Source organism: Bidens hawaiensis, unplaced genomic scaffold, assembly GCF_021521415.1.
Source record: "Bidens hawaiensis isolate Kalapana, Puna unplaced genomic scaffold, B.hawaiensis_p1.1 tig00005637_1, whole genome shotgun sequence".
Taxonomy (NCBI): domain Eukaryota; kingdom Viridiplantae; phylum Streptophyta; class Magnoliopsida; order Asterales; family Asteraceae; genus Bidens; species Bidens hawaiensis.
In genome coordinates this window covers 1,062,982-1,072,437 of record NW_027491366.1, presented here as the reverse complement: position 1 = coordinate 1,072,437, position 9,456 = coordinate 1,062,982, and the positions used below count along the sequence as shown (strand labels likewise).

The 9,456-nt window shown below is 35.2% G+C and overlaps 1 pseudogene; it reads right to left on the bottom strand.

Annotated features, from left to right (window-relative positions):
• Positions 1-7,124: 7,124 nt before the first annotated feature.
• On the bottom strand, positions 7,125-9,046 carry LOC143630283 (scarecrow-like protein 15 pseudogene; annotated as a pseudogene).
• Between the last annotated feature and the right edge of the window lie 410 nt (positions 9,047-9,456).

Sequence of the window (9,456 nt, the reverse complement as noted above, 5' to 3'; positions counted from 1 at the left end):
CACTTTTTGATACTACCGGCACGCTTGATCGTGGCCTTCAGTTTCGGTTCCCCTCCACGATTGCATGCAAGGACTACACCGTTTTTCCTTGACCGTTGGACCCCAATAACACACTCATCCTCTCGTCCTCTCTTATTGGCTCATTCCTCCAACTCATTACGGGACTCAAAAATCTAAAACCAATTATAAGTTCAATTATAAAACATGTTCAAAAAGTATAATAATAACTAAAACAAAACATATGATGTCTTACAATATCTGCTTTATACGAAATTGTCGGCTCGTGTATTAAATCATCATCATAATTATCTTCATCATGTGAGTTTCCCCCATCATCATAATTATCCACACCATGTTCATTTACCTTGTAATACGGTGGCACTCTGTTACGTGGTACGAAGACTCGGTTCTGTAATACGGTGCCTATAAAACTGGTAACTGGCACGAAGAAGAAGACCGACTTCCATATCCGACCTGACAACTGGTAACTGATATAATGGATGACTATCGTGAGCGAGATACTCCTGAAAAACGTAATGGTAACATTTATTAGTTAAAAATCAACTAACAACTTTATATTAAATTAATATATCACGAAAATTTGGTTCAGATTTGGTAACCCCGGCGACTTAGGCTGACTGAAGACTGTTCAGGCTGAATATCATAGCCGAAATACTCCTGAAAAACGTAATGTAACATGTCTTAGTTAAAAACCAACTAACGACTTTATACTAAATAAATATACAACGAAAACCTGGTAACCTCGTCGTGCCAGATTGATCGTTATGCGCGTATCCCAGCTCCTCCTCGATAGAGTCCGGAGATAATTGCTAAACTAACCCATTTTAAATTTTTGCTTGCTTCTCCTTCTCGCTTCTCGGGTGTATTTTGTTAGAAATGTGTATGTATAATGTGTGTGCATGTTATAATATATAAAAAGATTGGAGGGAGAGCCCGTGAGCTCAATAATTTTAATTGGACCAATACGCCGCGTATAGCTCTATACGCAACGTATAATATACAACTTGACAACCTATGATTGTCATAACCAGTCCTAGGTTGATTGTACTATAATACGTGGCGTATAATGCTATACCCTGTGTGTAGAAGTACAGTTTGTCTTATCTGTGTATAGCACTATACGCCGCGTATTAGGAGGTGTCTTGGGGTGTCCTAGCAGGACCCATTTGTTTTTCACACAATCTATATTATTTTAATAAAGTTTGTTAATCTTGTTACTGAAGATCATTAATATTTTAAGGGACAGGTTATTCATACATCCTTTGCTTCTTTAGAGAGGGTGTACATAAAAAATAAAATATGTATTAAAAGGGTGTATGAATATCAAAAAGGGTGTGTAAATAATTAATATTTTAAAAGAAGTTTGTAATCTAATAACGGTTCGTGAATGTCTTCAAAAGTTACGCGGGAGTACTTCTATTTGAAAGAAGAAAAAGAAGTAATGACGATTGACACATGTGCGCCAAATATTGGGTGTGGGTGTGAGTGTACGTCTAAATGTCTAATAGAGAGAGGGAAGGTAAAAAAACAAGATGATATACGCAAAGCTGGTGGTTCAAAAAATAAGGTCATAGTTATTCATACATCCTTTTTGGTTATTCACACATCCTTTTAACACACATTTAAACCCTATATACATCCTATAAAGGGTGTATGAATATCACATCCCAAAAATAAAAATAAAAAAGGTTGGTAGAGATTGTGGACAGCAGGCTTCCACCATTTTTAATTGAATTTATCTTCTTCTTTTTTTTTTAAGAAAATGCACCATCTGTTTCAAAAACAAAAAAGAACCGATAGCGATTGATCATCGTTATCAATGATGAAGGTTAAAGATTGATAACACAGCCGATCTCAAGTTTTAAAGTGGACCAAACTGTTAAATTAACAAATAATAAACCGTAATCATAGAAAACGATAACACATAAATGAAAGAAATAATGTTGGGAAGAAAATTTTATAATTTCATAATAAAAATTAAATTAAAACAACAAACAAAGAACCATATATATAGGCATACATATACGGGCGTATATATCATACAGCGGCGTGTAAGTTACACGCCGTATAACATATACAACGTATATGTTTGTATGACAGCGTATAAGTGTTATACGCTTACCCCCACCCCCACCCATAGTTGGAGGTTGAGAAAACCTCAATTTGCATAGAAGCTCGTGAAAATGAGGCCCCGCTAAGCTCTTTGTAAAAATGTCACAAAGCTGATCTTTCATGTTCGTATGCACCAAACTCATGAGGCCCTCTTGTAACTTCTCACGAACAAAATGACAATCAATTTCAATATGCTTAATCAGCTCATGAAAGACAGGATTATTTGCAATATAGATTGCAGCTTGACTATCACATTTAACTGTGACATGAGTATAGTTAGGAACATTAAACTCCGCGAGGAGCCTTGTCAACCATGCAAGTACGGCAGTCACACGTCGAAGAGATTGATACTCATTGTTTTGAGACTTATGTGCCATGTAAGTAAAGAAAACTTATACGATATATAAGTTGAACAAGAAGATCTTAACAAGATTTTGAATGGAAATGAATTAGAAACGGTCTAAAACTTTGAGAAACATATCAGAACCAAGAAAATGATATGTTGAGGAAATTTGGTGAAGTTTGAACGGTTAATTCTTCTAAAAAGAAGAAAAGTAGATAGAAAAGAGATGAAAAAGAGGTGTATCAAGAAGATAACCCCGAGAAAACCATGAATGATGAAAAGAGAATGATCAAAAGATCAAGAAGAAACAACGAATGAAGAGAGAAAACCGGTGAAATGAAAGAAACCGGTTGATACGAAGAGCATGACTAACAACCTTGCTCTGATACCATGAAATCATAGAAAACGATAACACATAATTAAAAGAATAAATGAAGCAAAGAAGAAAACTTTATTATCTCAGTGTCAAAGTTACATCAAAACAAAACACAAAGAACCATATATATATATATAGGCAAACATATACGGGCGTATATGTTTGTATGACAATGTATAAGTGTTATACACTTACGTAAACTGACTTGTTACAAACTTAAACCAATTAAACCACTCGACTTCCGTGAGAATGGGATCTCTAAATAAGGTACAGATAATTGTCATATTCATTTCTTTTTTTATACTATATTATAAAATTACGTCATTTATGTTTGTACTAAATTCCACATAAAACATTATGTTTGAGCTAAGTTGTACATTAAACGACTTGTATTATCCTTCCAATAAAAAAGCACTAATAAATTAGTTTAAAATTCGGGAAAAAATATAACGTGGTTAGATCCTTTTTAACGGGTGACCACTGGGGGGGAGGGCATTTTAAAATTTGACACCATCAGTTGCGATAAACTAATTTGAGATTATTATCACCCAATATAGTTTAGTAGGGATTATTAAAATATAATAAACCTTTTACAAATAATATGTTAAAAAACACTGTTACAATACTTTATAAATGTTAGTAGTTGCTTATTCAATTTTATTATTTAAAAGAAATGCTTATATTGCTTATATATATTTGACTTAAATAATATAATTGAGTTTGTTAAGTGAAATGACCAAGAATCACTAGCTTGGTTTAGTGACAAGATGTAAATTTTATAATCGAATGATTGTGGGGTTTTAGTATCACTTGAGACATGTGATGAAATAGGCGTAATAAAAATTAGTTGTTCAAAAAAAAGTGAAATGAGCATGAATTCGCTACATAAAACATGTGATGAAATAGGTGTAAGGAAATTAGTTGTTCAAAAAAGGTGAAATGAGCATGAATTCGCTGCATACAAAGTCAATAAGATTATTGTTCCATCATTTCAAATAACAGAATTAAATAAATTATTTATAGCTTATATCAGTCGATCGACTACGTATAACATGGAATCAGCTGAAAAGTTGGGTATAGTTCGATTTTAGCCCTAATGAACCGAACTCAGACATGCTACCATTAGTTTGGCATGGACGGGCAACTAGAGGTATTGTTTGTATCATTAACTATTAACATCACTGGGGTTGTTTGATTGTTGGTTGTGGTCTGGTTTTTAATTAAGAACAAGGTTTTTAACCCGCGCGTTGCCGCGCGCGAGTTATTTGTTGGTTACCTAAGCTTCAACATTGTCATAAATGCAACTTTTGTATCAGTGATTTTCATTAGTCAACTACTAACGATATGATTTTCATTGTTTACTTAAGAAATTTCATCAATCATATACAAACGGCTCACATGTATAGATGTAGTTTAAATTTGCAGCACCATAAGATTGTTAAAGAGTACGAAATAGTAAAGTGCATATGCTTATGTGCAATTTGCAATTTAAATTCCTAGTGTTGCGGTTGACTTTTTAAAGTCATGCGATGAATATGTATTTTAGGCAGCTTAGTAGCTTCATAGTTTGTATGCACTTTGCAGCACTATCATCATTTTCATAAAGGCAGGTACACTATTAGTGGTAAATAAAAGTGCACCATTTCATAGCCATATCAATTTGCACAACCTGTGGTATTCTACTATTGTTAATAATGAGGATTATACGACTTAGAAATATAGTAAAGTACAGTTAAATTATTCTATGCGGATAAGAAGGTTAACAACTTAACATGTTTCCATCAGCTATGTATATTGGTTCCACAAATACCTTTACTTGCTGGATAAAACAGGTTGGCTCGGACTACGCATCAGCCTAAAACAGATCACAACAGTAGTAATATGAATACTCATTTGACTGCACAAATTAAGCCACAATAACAACATCTTAGTGTTAACATCAAACTCCAGTAATAGAAAAGTAAATCTAAAGAAAATTAATCCACATATACCTTTATTGTTGTACAAAATGGGTCAGGTCAGCCTTTGCATCAGCTTAAAACTGCATGGAAGGAAAAAAAATAAAGTATGAATTTTAATTTTTATAATAATAATAGGTGTATAAACTATTATGGCACACCTCTGTTTTTCCAGTTTGATCACCCGTGTTTTCCAAATCAAAAATTAATCAACTCGAATCAAGAAGCCTCAGAGTTAGGTATGATGTATTTACAGATGTATACAACAACGAAACGGTGAGGGCTAGTGAAGCACCACACCATCGCCATATACCATTCGCAACCATCAAGGACATGGTGGGGGAAACAAAAGAGAGAGTAAAGAAACAGAGAAGATGAAATTTACGAGAGAAATGAGATAAAGAATATATATAATAAAATGTTGTACTTCAATATCATACCAATATGTCAATGCCTTGCAACTTTTCTTTTTATTTTTTATTTTTATCATTATTGTTTAATAGTTTAACTTAAATTGTTTCATTGTTAACTCGGTTTCTAAGTTAATCATTTAGATAAGAAAGAAATAAATGTAATAATTTTAAGATTTTTAGTAATTATAATTTTTAAAAACATATGATTAAATTCTTTTTAAACAATTACTTGCCTCACGAGTCACGATTTTTAAACAACCATTACTTTTTTACACGTTAATATATTTTTTCTTAAAAAAGTTACACCATGAAACTGAAGATTTGGCTTTCTTTAATTGAAATTTAGTATTGTTATAATTAATTTTAAATTTGAAAACAAATTAATTTGTTACATAATTATCAATGTTTGTGTTCTTCACCACATAGCATGAGCACCTCTTTAATGTACACACCATATTTATCAATAATAACTGACATGCATTTGGCTCAAATTAAATTCTTCTATTCGACGTTTTCAACATTTTCTTAGAAGCAAAACATACTTATATATGGTTGTCTATGACAATAATAATTAAATTCATGTGCAGATTTATTTTTTTATTTACTTAAAACATTCTTTTAGTAAGCAAATATCCATAAGGTGGAGAATAAAAAATTTAGCTGTTGAAAAAAAAAAGTTAATACACAATTCAAGCACACAACACTGCATATATCAGGTATTCAGACATCTGATAAATAATAGCCCAGTTGCAAACATAGATGAGCTCGAGTAACGGGCCAAGAACACAACTATATTAGGCCCATGTTATTATGATATGGGTTGACTCAAGAGTTAACCCATGAAAGACTGAAAGCCATAATGTTTTCTGTGTGTTAAAATGAGATTGAATATTTAGGTAAATAAAATATTTAGGTGCTAGTTAATCGGTGAGATACAGATCAGCTATTAATCAAAACTAATAGGATTAACCGGATTGAAAATTACCTGTAGTATTTCAAATAGACATACATATACATTTATTATAATTATTATATATTAGTTTTTCAGATTTGTCCGATTTTGGTCAAATAGCGACTAGTCGATAGGATACCGACTAGCGATTAATATGTAATTAATCAACACCTAAACACGATTTTTACAGCCATAATTTTGTCCAAATAAAGTATAGCTCTTATGTACATTTTCTTATTATTGTTTTTCTTTGAACGACGTAGGATTTATATAAACAAATGATGCCTCGAGTTCAACTATTGCTTAAATTATAGTGGGTACCTCTTATGACACTTAACCTTTAAGAGGTAATACTGAGGTAAACATATTTTCCTCTAGTAGTGGTCTAGAGTTCAACTATTGTTTCCACCGATACCATGATCTCCTGAAAGACGACTACCTAATACAAGTTTTGATTTACCTTATCCAATTGATCAGTATGCATGGTATTGATTGGTCCGCAAGTGTTTTTAATGAGCTCTCAAGGTTGACAAAAACAAAACACTTATGGCGTTTGTTAACTTAGAAAAGGGTAACGTCGGGGCAACAATATATTGCTTCTACCTTCCCCCCCCCCTGCTCCTCGCTGTAGACCCCTACCTACACTGCCTCCAGCCGTTTCCTTCATTAGCGGGTATGCACGTTTGATATTTTTTTAAATCGTTTCACATGTATCCTTTTGGTTAAAATTTAAAGCACAGTTTAACATGCGCAAAAATGTAACTTGTTTAAAAGAACCTACTTCGACACAAACCCTTTAAATGTCCTAGACTTAACAATACCTCCTTTTACTTTTCTTAAACTTGGATAATGCTGCCTTGAACAAGGGAAGGAATTAAGAAATATGCAGTTATGAGGTAAGACTAAGACATACATCTATAATTAAGATAATGCAAATAAGTTAACACGAAACACGGATACGACTTGTTATAATTTATTTTCCAAAGTATTATCAAAAAAGGAAAAACAAAACAGAACTATAAGTCTATAATAGTTAGTATTCGACTATAATTTTACTTTATAGCCTAAACGCTAAAACCTCCATGCTGATGTGGCAACAAGTGGCCGATCATCCCAACAAAGCACCATCTCCCCATGCCGCTTCGCCACGTGGTACCCCCGCACTTGTACCCTACGCAACAAGCACTCGGCTTGAAACTCAGCGAACTGACTCAGCACCGCTGACCTCAACCCCACCCTAGTAAACGCCTCACGCCACGACGCCACCTGTCGACCAGACGCTTCCACTGCCGCTGTTATCTTCGGCTGCAACACAAACATCTCAATCTTCCTGATCCACTCACTCTCTCCGCCGCCACCAACGTTCGCCGCTTCCAACGACTCTAGCAACGTCGAGTAATACTCCAACCCGTGGATCACCGTTTGTCGAAAAAACGACGGTTCGCTCCCCATTAGTCCTTCGCCGTCCACGCAAACGACAACATGAGGCGAAATTCGCCGGATATCGTTAATGAAACCGGTGCCTATACGGTGGAATACGGTTGAAGAAACGAGAACCGCTGTCTTCTCACCGTCCATAAACTTAACTGCTTTGAAGGATAAGTATTCAAAGGTTCTAAAAGACACAAACTCTATATCAAATCCTAACTTCAAACCACGAGCAAATTGCCAAAGATTATCTCTGATTAACTTCGATTCGGCTTCGTATTCTTCGGGAACCACAGCAGTGATTCTAACCGCGGACGAACGAAGTTTCCGTACCTCTGCTTTCTCCGCGATCGCCTTCATGAACGACGCCAAATGACCGCCCAGGCCGATGTCAAAATCGATGACGTGGACGATCGTTGCACCGTCCACGGCTTCCAGCATCGCCTGGTTGGCGGTGAAGTCGGAGAACATCGGGATCGGCGAGACGTTGGAAAACGTCTTGTACGCCTTGATCGCTTGTACGATCTCCGAGGCCGAGGATGCCTGAGTCATCGGAGTTGGGCCCGTGAGTAGAGACTGAAGTGCTTCTTTGAAATAAAAAGCGGCTCGCTGAAGCGCCTTTCCATAAGGCGCTTGGAGCCGCGTGTTTAACCGCGCTAGCATTACTTGAGCTAGCGGGATAGACCGAGTTTCAAAGCACTCGGCTATCCTGATCAACTCATCCACGAAATCAACCCCGTTTTCGATATTACTAATATTATTATTATTATCATCATCATCATCATCATCTTGCCCCATGAAATCAAGCGCGTTCAAATTCGGATTCAAGTTCTCGAAGAACATAGCCGTAGGCGGAACACTCGCTTCCGAGTGAATCGGGGGCAGCTCGGGTAGATCAAGTGGGTAAGCCGATTTAACCGAATCATCATGAAGCCCTAACTCCTTCATGAGTGAATCCCATTCTTCAAACTGATGGACCATTCCATCTTCAATATTATTATTATTATCCAAGGCCTCAGATTTTAAAACCACATCAACCGAATTAAACTCGGTCACCTTAGTAATCGGACTAGGCGGACTCCGTTGCAAATCGAGTACCGAATTCGGTTCGTATCGGTTAATAGAATTGAAATTGTTTTGCGATGAAGCAAAAGACAATTTCATTCCTCAAGGGATGTGTAAAATGTGTAGGGTCCTTTAGTTATGGGTAAAGGTGGTGGTATGTATATTGTATAATTATGAGGTGATTATTATGAGCTTTTGTAACCAGAGAAAGTGGTGGTGGGGTATGGACGGCCATGGTTAAGGGCCATGAGGTTCATTGAATTGACGGCACAGGGTTGATTGATTAAGCCATATCATAGAAGCTTCCTCCTCAAGCTCTTAACAAAAATTAAAACAACTTTAATTTGCTTTTGGGGATTATCAAGTGAAAAAACAAACTAAAGGACAAGTTTCACTTCATGTGGTACAACGTATGAAAATAGCATGTTTTGTGTTTTAACGATCCCTACTCTGGGAAAACATGTCACCTTTGCTTTTGGGGATTCTCTTGGTTTGCCTCTTTTTAGAGTTAACAATGCATGGGTTGACTTAGCTTCAATTTTAACTGTCAATTATTTTTCTATAAATTTGATATAATTTGGCATTTGAAATATATATCTTTAGTTATAAACCAAAATATATTTATCGAACACTTCTGAGAAATTGAATAAAAATACAACTATTACTAATTTGATTTTAAAAGAAATATATATATGAAAAGCTAGAACGAGTGCCACTACACAATTTACTACATTAAAATTTTATATCTACCTCCAAATGTTTAGTGATAACCATACAAAATCGAGCCA